The sequence below is a fragment of the Vipera ursinii genome (assembly GCF_947247035.1).
Source record: "Vipera ursinii genome assembly, chromosome: 4".
In the NCBI taxonomy this organism is placed as follows: domain Eukaryota; kingdom Metazoa; phylum Chordata; class Lepidosauria; order Squamata; family Viperidae; genus Vipera; species Vipera ursinii.
This window is the reverse complement of record NC_139514.1, coordinates 62,060,348-62,075,429: the sequence shown is the minus strand read 5'-3', so window position 1 is coordinate 62,075,429 and position 15,082 is coordinate 62,060,348.

Sequence of the window (15,082 nt, the reverse complement as noted above, 5' to 3'; positions counted from 1 at the left end):
AACCAGTGCAAACCCACGAGTGTACCCTGCTCATGATGTTGTCAGAGGCTGTGCTGGTTGCAATGTTCTTGGCATGTACTGGGCATTCTGGTAGTTCCTGCAGAGCTAGGATCTGTGTTACTGGTGCCGGATCTGGTTCAGTGGTGTCTATGGGTAGCCTACTCAGGCTGTCTCCATGGCCCATCTCCTTCCCTGGCTTGTGCACCAGCTTGCAATTGTAAGCTGCAAGGAAGATGGACCACTGGAGCATTCTGGGCAATAGTATTTGGGGGGGTCTGCTTGTCCATTGTGAACAGGCCTAGCAGTGGTTTGTAGTCTGTGTAAATGGTGAACTCCCTGCCATATAGATAATCGTGGAACTTCTTAATCCCTGCCACGATTGCCAGGGCTTCCTTATCTATTTGGGCATAGTTCCTCTCTGCTCCAGACAGCGTCCTGGAATAGTAAGCTATTGGTATTTGAGCCCCAGTAGGCTTGAGGTGGCTTAGTACAGCGCCCACGCCATAAGGGGATGCATTGCACACGATGCATATGGGCTTCATTTCTATGAAGTGTGTTACTGTGGACTTGTCAGACAGTAGTGCCTTTAAGGCTCTGAAACTTTGGTCATGGACGGGAGTCCAGGCCCATGCTGCCTTCTTGTCCAATAACCTGTGTAGTGGTTCTGCAATTGCTGCCTTGTGAGGAAGAAAGGTGTGATAGAAATTGAGCAGGCCCAGGAATGCCTGAAGCTCTGCCCTGTTCCTAGGTGTGGGTGCCAGTTTGATTGCCCTTACCTTGGACTCCGTGGGGTGGATTCCCTTGGCATCTATCCTGAATCCCAAAAATTCAGTGGAGGGAACACCAATGCTGCACTTTTCCCTCTTCAGTTTCAGGCCAGCAGCACGCAGCCTGGTTAATACCTCCCTCAGCCTGCCTGCCAGTTCTTCAGCTGATGCTCCTGCAATCAGGACATCATCAAAATAAGGGCAGACCCCTGGGATGCCCTTGAGAGTTTTCTCCATGATCTCCTGAAAAATGCCAGGAGCTACGCTGATCCCAAACTGCAGCCTGTTTACCCTGAAAGCTCCCCTGTGAGTCACTATCGTCTGAGTGTCAGCCGTTGCCCTGGTAACCGTGAGCTGTTGGTACACCTGAGCAAGATCGAGCTTTGCAAAGATGGCGCCGCCTTAGAGGGAAGCGAGAACGTGGCTGACCGTGGGGACTGGGTAAGCGTGCAGCGCAGATCCTCACCTTCTTCCGGCAATCTTAATTCCAACTTTTGATTCATCTAGCCCTGCCTTTATCATGATGTGCTCTGCATATAAGTTAAATAGGCAGGGCGACAGTATACAGCCTTGCCAGACTCCTTTCCCAATTTTGAACCAATCAGTGGTTCCGTGTCCAGTTCTCACTGTTGCTTCTTGGCCCGCATATAGGTTTCTCAAGAGACAAATAAAATGGTCTGGTATGTCCATCTCTTTAAGGACTTGCCACAGTTTGTTATGATCCACACAATTAAAGGCTTTAGCATAGTCAATGAAGCAGAAGTAGATGTTTTTCTGGAACTCTCTAGCTTTCTCCATGATCCAGCGTATGTTAGCAATTTGATCAACAACCTAAGATATGCAGATGATACCACTCTAATGGCAGAAAGTGAAGAAGAACTAAAGAGCCTCTTGTTGCGGGTGAAGAAGGAGAGCGCAAAACTTGGGTTAAAACTTAACATTAAGAAAACAAAGATCATGGCATCTGGCCCTCTCAATTCCTGGCAAATAGATGGGGAAGAAATGGAGGTAGTGACAGATTGTATTTTCCTGGGCTCCAGGTTCACTGCAGATGGGGACTGTAGCCAAGAAATTAAAAGACGCTTGCTCCTGGGGAGGAAAGCCATGGCAAATCTAGACAGCACACTAAAAAACAGAGATATCAGCCTGTCAACAAAAGTGCATATACTCAAGGCTATGGTCTTCCCAGTTGCAATGTATGGCAGTGAAAGTTGGACCATAAAAAAGGCTGAGCGCCAAAGAATTGAGGCCTTTGAACTATGGTGCTGGAGAAGACTCCTGCGAGTCCTTTGGACTGCAAGGTGATCAAACTGGTCAGTCCTAGAGGAGATCAACCCTGACTGTTCTTTAGAAGGCCAGATCTTGAAGCTAAAACTCAAATACTTTGGCCACCTAATGAGAAGGAAGGACTCACTGGAGAAGAGCCTAATGCTGGGAAAGATTGAGGGCATAGAAGAAGGGGAGGGCAGAGAATGAGGTGGCTGGATGGAGTCACTGAAGCAGTAGGCGTGAGCTTAACAGGACTCCAGAAGATGGTAGAGAACAGGAAGGCCTGGAGGAACATTGTCCATAGGACCGTGATGGGTCGGACACGACTTCGCAGCTTACAACAACAAAGGCGGCAATGGTTGCTTTAAACCTATTGGCTGCCATCTAGGGGCTAGGCTATAAATTGCTGCTAGTTGCAGCCCAATTCTCAGTTTAAATTCTGCAAGCAATAAACCATGAGTTTTCCTGAACTCACTTGCCTCCTGCGCGTAGAGCCAGCAACATAACATCAACCATAACTCTGGAACTCTTTGGTACATATTTATGATATCATGTTTGCTGTTCCTGTAGGAAAAAAAATAAAGCTATGAAATATTGAATTCTAAACAAGAAATTATAAAAGCTTGGGACTTTGAAGTGGATTTAATGAAAATGTAGAAAATTGAATTGGTCTGGAGAGTTAGAATTTAATTCTTTTTTAAAATTTGTGCATTTTATTAACATTACTACCTGCGTAGTACTGATGGCCAATTGAATAACAGTATTCTGACTTAAAAAGTATTTTAAGTTCAGTAAGCACAATTTACAGTTCTTAGAAATTTGGTGTCAAAAATACATATTAAGTAACGGAGACACTTAGGATCTGTAATTACTTTAGAAGCCAGAGGTGCAAAATTGAATTAAAGAGATTAAATGAGAACTCAGGTTATCATAAGAACAATTTTCACATCCATGACAGAATAATTGCTTAAACATAATGTAGGGACAATAGCTATGGGCAAAATACTGCCTCAGTGAATAACCTAAACTTGCCTAAATTAGCATTTGGAATAACATGGCACTTCTTCTCAGCATCTGGGGCAATAATGTGATGCATGTCACTAGTGACTATTTTCATAAAGGGATCAACTTTCATACAATTTCAGTATTTGATTTTTGTAATCTGATTACAGTTGTAATTTGGCATTGCACAACTAATAATTATAGTGAGAGCAAATGCGTGACCAAATTACACTGGGATATTTAATTACATTGATGTTACAAGGTCATGTTTGAGTCTCATTTAAATATGTATATATATTTGCATGGTAACATACTTTGTTTAATCTCATTATTACATAAGCATTAATTGAGCATAACACAGATAATTTTCTGGTTCTTAACTATACATTACAATTGTAATAAGTATTCTTTTACATCGTAGTACCATATTCTGTTGTCATTATACTGTACAATCACAGTCATTTGAACCGTAATACACTTTTTAATGTAATGAAAAAATATAGTATGTTTGTGTTAGCATACATTAACCCATATTAAAGTAACATTATTTTTCATCTGTTCCCAGTGAATCAGGGGTCATTAAAACTTGACTTTGCTTGTCTAATCATCACTAGTGCTGAATATTCAAATTCAGTAATGTTTTCTGTATTTCTTTTGGGAAGCTATTTATGTGCTTATAAAAGCATGTAAATGAACATTATTTGTGATTTGGGCTTTAGAATTTGCTAAGGATATCATAATAGCACAGTAGTAAAAACAGTGTAAGCAGCTATAGATAAGTGCCATTCCATTACTTGGAGATGGAATCAAGAGAATGCAGTACTTGGAATAACTTTGGCATTGTCATGCAGGGATTTGGTATATAACTCCTTTATACTATTTATTTAATGCAGCTTACAGACTGCCAAATCCAAATGACTATTATAGTTAAGAAATAAGAACAGTAAAAAGAGACTGTGAGTTCAAGCCCCTCCTTAGCCATGAAAGCCAGCTGGATAATCTTGGCTTTGTCTCTCAAGTTAATGTACCTCACAGAATAGTTGTTGTGGGGAATCTAAAAGACAAAGGTATGTTGGATATATTAATAGTAAAATAAGGTGGAGGAGAAAAGGAAAAGAAAAGATCTTATAAAGGCTTGATCTCCATCTTCCTCAAGACCTGGGAGAAATTTATATATATATATATAAATAAATTTATTGATTTTCCAATATTACAGTGATATCTTTGAAAAGCAACATGGTGTCTGGATTACAATAGTTCCATTTCATACAGGTACATGTTGTTACAAATCTCCAGTTTGTTATAGCCAATATTTCCTCTCTTTTTTCCTTAAATACATATTGTCTCTTATCTAACTTAACATATTTCTTATTTTATCTATCAGTTATTTAATGGTTTCCTTGCATTTGTCAATACTTTTATATGTTTTATTTATTTTAACATTTCATCTTTAAGACATCAATCACCTTATAAATTTTACAGCTTTAATTTGCATTAATATTAAAGTTAAACATTTGAAGTTTCTCATTTTCATGTTTCAAGGTGACCCCACTTCCCTTTATCACAGTTCTCTCCAGTGCCTAATAATCTAGATACACATCCTATCTACCTCATTTCCATATCAACAGGTTAATAATACAATATAATATTCTTGTTTTCAGTATAATTTCCATACTGTAAATTCAATAACCAAAATTTCTCCCATTTCAACATTTAAATACATCTTTTCTCTTCTCCTTTATATCTGCTCTCTCATGCTTAGACTTATAATTTTATTCTTATCACTACATCTAAGTATATTAGTTACATTATATCATTCTTAACATAAATGCATCTTAGTTTCATTTAAACTATTCAATATTTCAATTTAACTGTTGATATTCACACATCTAAGTTTTTTTAATTAGCCAGTATTTTTATCTGCACATCAAAACAATCTCTCATAATCCAAGTACAATCCTATCTATTTAGATATTTTCCGTTTCAGGCCTCTTAAATATGTCCATTCTTCTTCAATCTTATTCTAGCTTTCTTCCTTTGCCATGTCATTCTCTGTTTCTTTGCTTCAGGGTCATCAAAGAGTTCTTGTGTTGTAATATCGTATTGAAATGACCCTGCAACCTCCATTTTTGAAGGGTTGAGGGGTCTGATAGAAATACTAAATCTTCTCATTATTTTCTCCTCTTGGCAAAATTGTCCTGGACTGTCCATTTTTTCTTCCATCTGTTTCTCATTTTGATCTTCAAATTCCTTCTGCTTTATGTAGCAAATTTTTCCTTCTATCCATTTTGTCAGATTTTTCTCCGAATTTTCTCTTGTTTGTGCTTGTTGAATAGTTAAATCTTCTCTCAGGGTATTTAATTGTTCAATTTCTTCTGTTATGTTCTGTCCCAATAAATTATTAGTTATAGTCACAATTTGAGTTTGCTTATCCAAGATGCTTTCTAGTTTTTTTTTTCCCCCAAAAGCTCTTATTTCATCACCAGCTGTGGAAAGGAACTGATAAGTTTGGCAGGTTATTTTCATCATAGCATAAATTTGTTTTTGTATCTCTTCCATGGTGGACTCTCAAATCTGGTGTTCAAGGTTAGTCTTATCTTGTTTTCTGCCAAGTCTCTCTCTCTCTTTTCTTTTTTCTTTTCTTTTCTTTCTTTCTTTTTTTTTTTTTGAGTGTCAGATTGCAATTTCAGATTTAGCCACATGGTGTCTCCCAGGAGTTTAGAAAATTCTTTTATTTTCTTTTAGGGAACTGCCTGTTAATCTCTTTTCAATTGTTTCTTCTATTTCAAAAGAGCAGAGCCAAATTTTCAAATAAAAATAGGAAGTAAGGAATAAATAGTCAAAAGCTTTTAGTCCACAAGTTTTTTTTTAAAGCAATAAAATTCTAGTTGAGGTCCAGTTCATTTTTTTTTCAACATTTCTTTTTAAAACACCCCTGGAGGTTCAATCGCCACTGATTCTGAAGGGAGGGTTGATATCCCCCCTCCCTCTTCGCAAGGGGGAAGGTACTTAGCAGCTTATTTAGGTGAAAAGAAGATTGGAGTATAAGAGAGGTTGATCTTACCTGGTCTCTTCCATGCTGCTTTAATGTTGCCTGTTAGTAAGTGTGGCTTCAGCTGTCTGCAGCCTAGTGACCGGCCGTATTGCTATGGCCGGTCTTTCATTCACTGGTTTGAAAGGAATGCAGGCACTAATGGGGGAGTTGCGCCTCCCCCCTGCATTTCTGCAAAAGCCCCTTCTTGCTGGTTGCCCCTCCAGGACAACTCTTCAGCCCTTTTAGGACCCCCCAGCAATGCAAAACTGGACATGGAAGACGAGAGCCATCCTCCAGACATCCATAACGGAGGCATTGGCAAACTGGAAGCCCAGACCTGGGAGAAATTTTCAATAACTTCTGAATGTCATCTGGGTGGGCAGTGGCGTAGTGTGAGGGGTGCAGGGGGGGCCAGCTGCACCGGGCGCAACATCTGGGGGGGCGCGCTCACACTTGCAGCTAGCTCTCTGCCCCTGCCTGGCTCACTCACTCTCTCTCACTGCAGTGCTGGCTGTGCAAATCCGATCCAAGCTGCCGGGTCGCCGCCCACTGTGGAGGGGGGTGCCAGGGGTGCGGTGTGGTGCGCAGAGAGAGCGAGGGACTATCTGGGGGAGGGACAGTGCAGCGGCATTTTACTTTAATTACATCAGTATTTTCATAACAAACAATACATGTGCTTAGGGGGTAAGGGTTTCTTTAACTAATCTAGTGGAAGAGACTCGAGTGCTAAAATCCACGGGTTAGGGGGCGCAAATTACTTGCCTTGCCCCGGGTGCTGACAACCCACGCTACGCCACTGTGGGTGGGAGCATATGGAGGAAGGCTATTCTGGAGGACAGGGGCTCTGGCAGAGAAGGTGTACTTCCTGGGTTCTGATAAATTAAACTTTTTATCAAATGAACTTGAAGTATAACCACTCTGCCCAGTCTCACTGGTCAGAAACAATTGGAGATAGGCAGTCTTTCAAATAGCCAAATTTATGATGTTAAAGCTTTGTAACTGTTAATCAGACCTCCAGAATTCTAATCCGAATTCTAGATATTGGGTCAGGCCCACAACAGCATTGTTTAGTCAACTCTTAGCAGACACGTACAATTGGGTATAATCAGCATACTTATGAAGCTTGACTCCAAACTGATGGATAATCTCTCCCGGTTATTTCATGTAGAAGTTAAACAAAAGGAAAAAGAGCATCAACCTCTAAAACATTCCACAAATGAAAGACCATGAAGTCTCTTCTCTCAGTTTCAATGGAGACCAACCCTCCAAAAAAAGTATAGCCACCACAACATTCACAACAGTTTGTCCTGAAAGATAGCATGTTCAACTTTATTAAAAACATTGTGATCCTTGAGAGGTCAAGTAGTACTAGGATAAATCTACCACATCTATTCCAGCTCTACCAAAGGTCATTGACAAACATGACCAATATCATTCCCATACTATATCCTAGCCTGAAATCAAACTGAAAAAGGTTCAGATAATTGATTTGTTCCAGGATTCTCTGAATTCTATTGCCTGACCACCTTCTCAACAACCTTCTCAAAAATAAGAATATTGGAAATTGGATGTAAATTGTTCAGATATGTTGGCCTGGTGATGTCCTCTTATGTGCTAGAATTGGGATTTATTACTGGTTTGCAGCTACAGCTTGGTATGATTCATGTTCAACAATATCTTTCTTCAAGCAGATGAAGAAATATAGACTGTAAGGAAAGATGGATCTATTTTTGGTTCATATGATTTTTGTATCTTCTCTCATCTTATAAACTTTAATTTAGCAGCTTGGTTCCAGATATACAAGGCAGATATCTGTCCACTGATTCCATAACGATGCTATGTGCCTTAATCCTTATCTTCCCAATTTCAACTCTTATTAAGAATGGTAGCATAAAATTCAAGAACATAAAATTAAGAAAGTTAATAAGTTTCTTTTAAAATACAGGTCAAGTTAAATACAGAAGCAGCTATAAATGGGTTTAGGCTGATTTTGTAGTTTTGTTTCACTATACGAGATGACACCATGATGATTGTAACATTTATTTAGACAGCTGTATGGAATAACTGCACAGGTTCATACTCAGTTCATATGGAATAAATACTGTATGCAATGTTTTTTTACATGTTCCAGTATGAGCATAAGATGTTTCATATGGGTCTAAATTCTAATCAAAGGCATAATTACAGAACTGTTCCTCCTATCTGCCTCTACCAAGTATATCAGCTGACCTAATATGTTCTGTGAGACATTTTTCCTTCCTGGTGTGTTTTTTTAACTGTAGAGATCTGACATCCATAAGGATATAGCTGATAAACTGTTCAAAGCACTAAGAGAAACATGTTTTTGACAAATTCACATGTTAAGCGACGAGTGTATCTACTTCTCTGTGAATAATATCAACCTAAAATCATATATTTTTTTGTAAGCCGCCCTGAGTCTTTGGAGAAGGGCGGGATATAAATGGAATTAAAAATAAAAAAATAAAAAATAAATATATTGGGCTCTGGCTTCAGAATGACATATTATTCTTTTATATTGCTTACTTTCTCTATTCTATATCTTGTCACAGCTCAATGTTTTATACTATACAATGTTCTTCAAACAAATGTTTTCCTTGCAGAATGTTTTTTTTATTGAAAAGTTTTAAAATACATTTTAAAAACATAAACTCCCTCCCTCCCCCTCTCCCCCCCACTTACCCTCCCTCCCCCTCCCCCCCCCCGACTTCCCAGAGCTGAATACAGGGTATTAACTTTTGCAAACATAAGCTAAAATAAGCTAACTGACTAAAAAAAAACACTTAAAATTCTATCGCACTTTAACTCCCCTTAAACATAACTAGATAACTAAATACTAATAACTAAATTTTTTCCCAAATCCTTGCAGAATGTTATTTGTTTTTTCATAATAGGAAATTCTGATAATGTGTATTTTCCGTGTAATTCTGTGTATAACCATGCTCATTTTCTATTTTCCTTACTCAGAGGTACTTCAGTCATCTGTGCCTCTTCGGCAGTGCACAGATATGGTTTACATGAAAAAGTTTTAACATTTTAGCTCATGTTAACCATTTTGTTGATTGTTCTAAATTGCTCATTTTAAAATATTTTTATCCATGATAGATTTGATTACCTTATCAAAGATAATCATGCTGTGTGATTTATTGACTAGTGGATTTGCAATATGAGGAAGATGAGATATTAATATGCAGCAAGGAAGTGGGAAGAAGTTTGGAAGCAGTCTTATGCATATGAACATGTATGTGTTTATGTATGTAAGTTAGGACATTTGTGTAACTTGCTACCTTTTGCCTCAGGTAGAAGGGCATATTAGAAAACAAGAACAGGAATCCCAAATCCATGTTTGTCATAGAAAATTAATGGGAGACACAAAGAAGAGAGGATATTAATCTTTTCTTCTACTTAATGATTTTCTCCTAAAGGCTAAGAATTCATTTTAATATGTTTTTCTCTCAGTCAGGCTCTAAAACATAAATCATCCCTATTAGAAGAAAATAACCAAGGGTAAAGAGGTAACACTCCATGTTTTCTTTCAGCAGACCCATTCTCAGAAGCCAATTCTCTTTCCCTTGAGGCTTAGAAATCTGTGTATTACAGACTAGCTCACTGCAATGGAAGGAAGCACACAGTCCCACTTTTTCCAGAAAATTACATCAATACTATAAAAGTACTATAGTAGGATAAAAGGACAATTGCTAATAAAGGAAGTAGAATAAAGAACTACTCCAAAAACAGCTGAATAACTTGCAACTGTGGCCATTGGCTTAGAAATGTCAGACAAGACTGGACAATCAAAATATTGACTCTTTTTAACATGTGTCACATGGTTTGCACATAAAAAAGGGCAAGGCTTTGATTGCCTAGGCCTACTGCCATTTTTAAGCCAGTGGACCATTACTGTAGATGAACTTGCAAACAGTTTTCAATCTAATTTCAAACATCATTGCAACCATTCATAACTAAAGCCCAAACTAGTTGGTCTTTGGCTACTCATCTTTCACTTACTGTATGTATCTAATTTAATTTACTTAATTCCAGGAATATATAGGGACAATTTTTACTGTACTTGCTGTTAATGGAAGATTGTTTCTCTTCACACAGAACCATAATCTAATTCTAGTTCCGCCATAGGAAAAAAAAATAATAGTAGGCCAATAACAAAAGGAAGAGAAGACATAACTTCATAGAGCATGAGATTATAATAAACTGATAAATTGGTTGACTGAAGCCTTTATGTGACATAAGACTTTCCTTGACTATATGACTTAAATAAAAAGTTTTGAAGGACACCTATGAAAGCAAATTCTATGGCAGAAATGACAATTTTATTTGACATCTGTCTGAAAGTACAAGAACATTTATACTTTCCTTTCCATATTTTAATATTATAATCAATGTTTTAATTCCATTTTTACATATAGAGGGGAAATCCAAGTAGTATAAAATGTCATTTCCTTTGAATAATAAAAATCTCCTTTTTATTTTCATGGATATCAGAGAAATTTTTAAAAACCCTAAATCCATTGTACATAGAGTTATTCATAAAATATCATTTTCAGTGTTATACATCATTGCACAATATAGGTTAGACTGCAAAAGTCTCAACAGTTCCTAACTTTGATGATACACTAAGAAAGAAAGAAGATAATTATATGTTAGAACTATTTTTTTTTGTTAATGGTGGATATTTATTTTTCCCCTTGTGAAATGATCAAAATACTCAATAAAAAGTATGGCAAAAGCATGTCTTTAGATTGCCATGTAATTTCAGTGAATTCAAATTATATTACACACCTTTAGTTTGCTAGCACATGGAAAATGCTGCCTTAGATGACCTTAGGATAGAATATACTACATTTGTATCAAAAGTTTTCCTGAAATTAGATCTGCCATGCTGAAAAACTTGTGATCTTGAAAATCACTTCAAGGTGAAGATCAGGAGGGATGCTTATTCTTATGCTGACACTGCATTTTCAGCAGTTCTTGCTGTTGACCTATTAATCAGAATAATTATTTAAAAAATCATGGGTGTATATTTTGGGGGCTTTTTAAAGATTCTACTACACTATCATTACTGTTATCATCAATGCAGATCTTTAAAATTGTAGATGACTGTCAGGTGTTAAGGAAAGCATTCTGAATATTAGCAACCCTGACTTACCTTAGAAGTCAGATTTTGAAAAGTATGAACCCTTCCAAAAAGCTTCCCCAAAATTATATAAATTCAGATTTAGAAGTGTGACTATTCAGTTGAAACTAAGTATTCATTTTATATTCAGTGGAATATTCAATAGTTCTCTAGTTAATCTATCTGTATAAAATTCCCAATAAACAGATTCATCTATTGGAAATATTCTAAACCCACCGAGACCAGATTTTTGTGCACTTTACAGCAGTAATAAAATCATAGGTGACATGGCCAGAAAAGAAGCCTCAGCAAAAGCAATAATGATACATAAAATAGTGAAATAGCAATTTGATTAAATACTGGATGCTGCGGCAGAATAGTCTTCACCAGCTTCTGAAAGATTCTTAATGAGGAAAAAGAACTTCCCTTCATAAGTATTTCAAGAGACTGTATACATCTTCCTAGTCTTGCCAGATGGATTTTAAGAGTTTTTAAGAATACAAGAGGTCCTCTGAGAATCATCTCAGCAGATGCACAAGTTCATAAAAGGTAGACTATAAATGTTATGTTCCTAATCCATTCAAGATCTAAAGGACAATAACCAAAAATTAAAATGGATCCTAGAAACAACTGAAAGTGGATGCTGCTCTTTCAATGATAGAGTAACACATGTTATACGTTCAGTGCTTGTCAATAAAGAGGGTGAAGCATTCAGAACCATTTGTATTCTCCAGATACTGTTCAATATCATCCCTATAAAGAGTACCTTCCAGCAATGCAAGGAAGTCACTATACCTTATGCACTATGATTAGATCTACTTTCTGCAAGAATGGGTATAATTGGTGGGCCAGACCCACTTAGGCAAAAAGCTACCATTAACTTCCAAATCCCCGGATCAAGACCAGATATAAAAGAATTACAAATTTACATTTAAATAATATTGACCTGCTCTGTTTTTGTGTTTCTGTATTACATATAGCAGCCCATGAAACTGTTCTGACATTGCAACTGCAAAATCTATTTGCATATTTAAAAAATAGGTTGGGGCATAGTAGTGCTGCAAAATAGGAATCGAAGTGTCAGAAAATATAATATGCTTTTCTTCAATAGAAAAAATATAGAGCATTGCAAATGCATTAATATATTTCATCTTTGCCACCAAATGTGTTTTAAGGTTCAGAAAAATTGATTGAAAGAGACAATGCAAGGCAGCAGTCCGGGGTCTTTTTTCGTTAACACCAGGTTGAAAACCAAAGCAGTTTTGTTTCTTCAACCCCAAACTTTGCAAACAAAATTTGCAGTTCCTAATTCTGGGACATAGCAAACAAAGTTTCCCTTCCCTCTTCCACATAGGACAATGTTTCAAAACTATGTGAGATCATAGTTTTTCCTCTGAACATCAGATTTTGACTCTAAGCACATATATGTGTACATAATATTATGCTCAAAGCTTGATGTATATTCACACTATTCTAATTATAGCCTTACTACTCTTTCTAGTAGTAACCATGACATATAGTTCTACAGCTAAGGAAGCTTTACAGATATGAGTGGCTGTCTCCTTCCCCACCAATCAAGTTAGCAGCTGCCCTTGATCTTTTATAAGTAACATTCAGACATAAAAAATCTGTTTTATGTAATAGGCTTTTCTCCTGGAGATGCTCACATGATGCCTTACATTTAGGTGCTATGGAAACACTTTTATTCCTCAAGCACTTCAGCTATTTTTATTGTATAAAACAGCAGACACAATAACATTTTTCAAAATTGAAATTTACCTATTGATTGATAATTATAATTATATTATAATTTATATAATTAAGAATAATAATCAGAATAAAGGCTGGAATATTAATCTTTACAAAGAGATACAGCATATATATATATATACTTTTTTGCTTTGTATGCCTTGTGGCTGGCTTGAAAGGATAGTTCTTGGATACAGGAGAAGTAGCAATATTTAATAAATAACTGTAAGTAAGTGAAAAACATACATTTTATCCAATTACCCCTCCTTGTGTAGTAGCAGCTTCCTGTAAGCAAGAGTAGAGAGACTGTCTGAAAAGAAATGCTACTGACTTCTTTAGTGGGACCAAGGCAGTCATAGAATGGATCCCACTTGATAAAAAGTATCCATGAAAGAGACCTAAAATAAAATGGGTCAAGAACATCAGCAAGTATTGTGGGCACAAATGGCAAAAGAAAGTTCAGGAGCGTATTGGTTGGAAACATGAGGAAAAGACCTTCATCCTGCAGTGGATAGACTAAAATGATTATGGTGATGAGACACTGAGCTTGTCAATCAGAAGGTTGGCAGTTTGGTGGGTCGAATCCCGAGTGCCGCGTAACAGAGTGAGCGCCTGTTACTCATCCCAGCTTCTGCCAACCTAGCAGTTCGAAAGCACGTAAAAATGCAAGTAGAAAAATAGGGACCACTACGGTGGGAAGGTAACAGCATTCCGTGTGCCTTTGGCGTCTAGTCATGCCGGCCACATGACCACAGAGACATCCTTGGACAAGCACTGGCTCTTTGGCTTTGAAACGGAGATGAGCACCGGCCCCTAGAGTTGGAAACAACTAGCACGCATGTGCAGGGGAACCTTTACCTTTACCTTAATTCTTCAGCAACTGGAAGAAGTCACCAAAGCAATATTCCTCTTTCTTTAAAAAAAACACAACCTCTTCCAATACAATATTTATGATATACCTTTGCATATGTTTTGAAGTGAAAATTTTTAATTAATTCAACCAAAGATTTCATTAGGTAATTACATGGCTACTTTTCCTATATTTTGTGATGCAGTAATAGCTTTGTTTTCAACAATATAATCATTTGAACTTGACACATTCATCACCGAGTCCCTAGATTTTTGCCGAGAAATCATAAAAAGCAATGTTTTTCTAAAATAGACTTAAAAAGAAATGTATATCAAAGGAAAAAATATCATTTAATTATAGAGAACTGGTATGAAAAAGATATCTAGAATAGAAATGTATTTAATATCACCTAATTATAATTTTAATGACAAATACACTAAGAAAACACCATTGTTGAAAACACATGTATTTTATTGAATTTTACAAGTCAATACAGCCTCTATACATCAAGAAGAAATATACTCTTTGAACATCTCTAAAACTGATTAAGGGTATATTCTTACAAGTTTTTGAAAGAGAAACTAGTAATACCATTTCTTTTCAGCTTATAATAAATTGTTATAAGAAATGAAATTCGCTATATCTATGAGTGGGATGTTGATATCCTAGTGAGTCAAAATATAAATCTGGTAAATAACCCAAACCAAAATGGAACAAACCAACACTACTCCAGGATTCCTGCTGCAGATTTGAATTTATGGAGGAAAAATAGTGAAAAGTAATCTGCAAAAAGCAGAGCCGATGGTTATAGAAAGAACAAAGACACTGACAAGTAAACCAGATCTTTGAACCTCTCTGGATAAAGGAGAACACCAGAGAGCACTCACAAATGCTCTATATAATTGTTTCTTATTTTATTTATTTAATATATGACATCTACAGAGATCATGCAATCACTTTTGTCAGTGAGTTCTTAAAAGAACTATTGCTCCTAATAAGGAGACTGCAAGACAATGGTCTCTGGCAGGGTTTGAGTACTGAGAGATGAGGGAATAGTCATGTTGCTGAAACTGCAGCTGTCACCTTTGAAAAAACAATCACTTTCCCTTTCTAATCATACTTAGAAACTGTTTATTAATGACTTTTCCACCATTAAAAATCTTTAAATCAACAAGCCTGAAAACAGTGGGTATATTTGCCTTCGATCCTTGATGAAAGAAAATTAACTACTCGAATCTTAAGAACTTGTTTTAAATAAACAG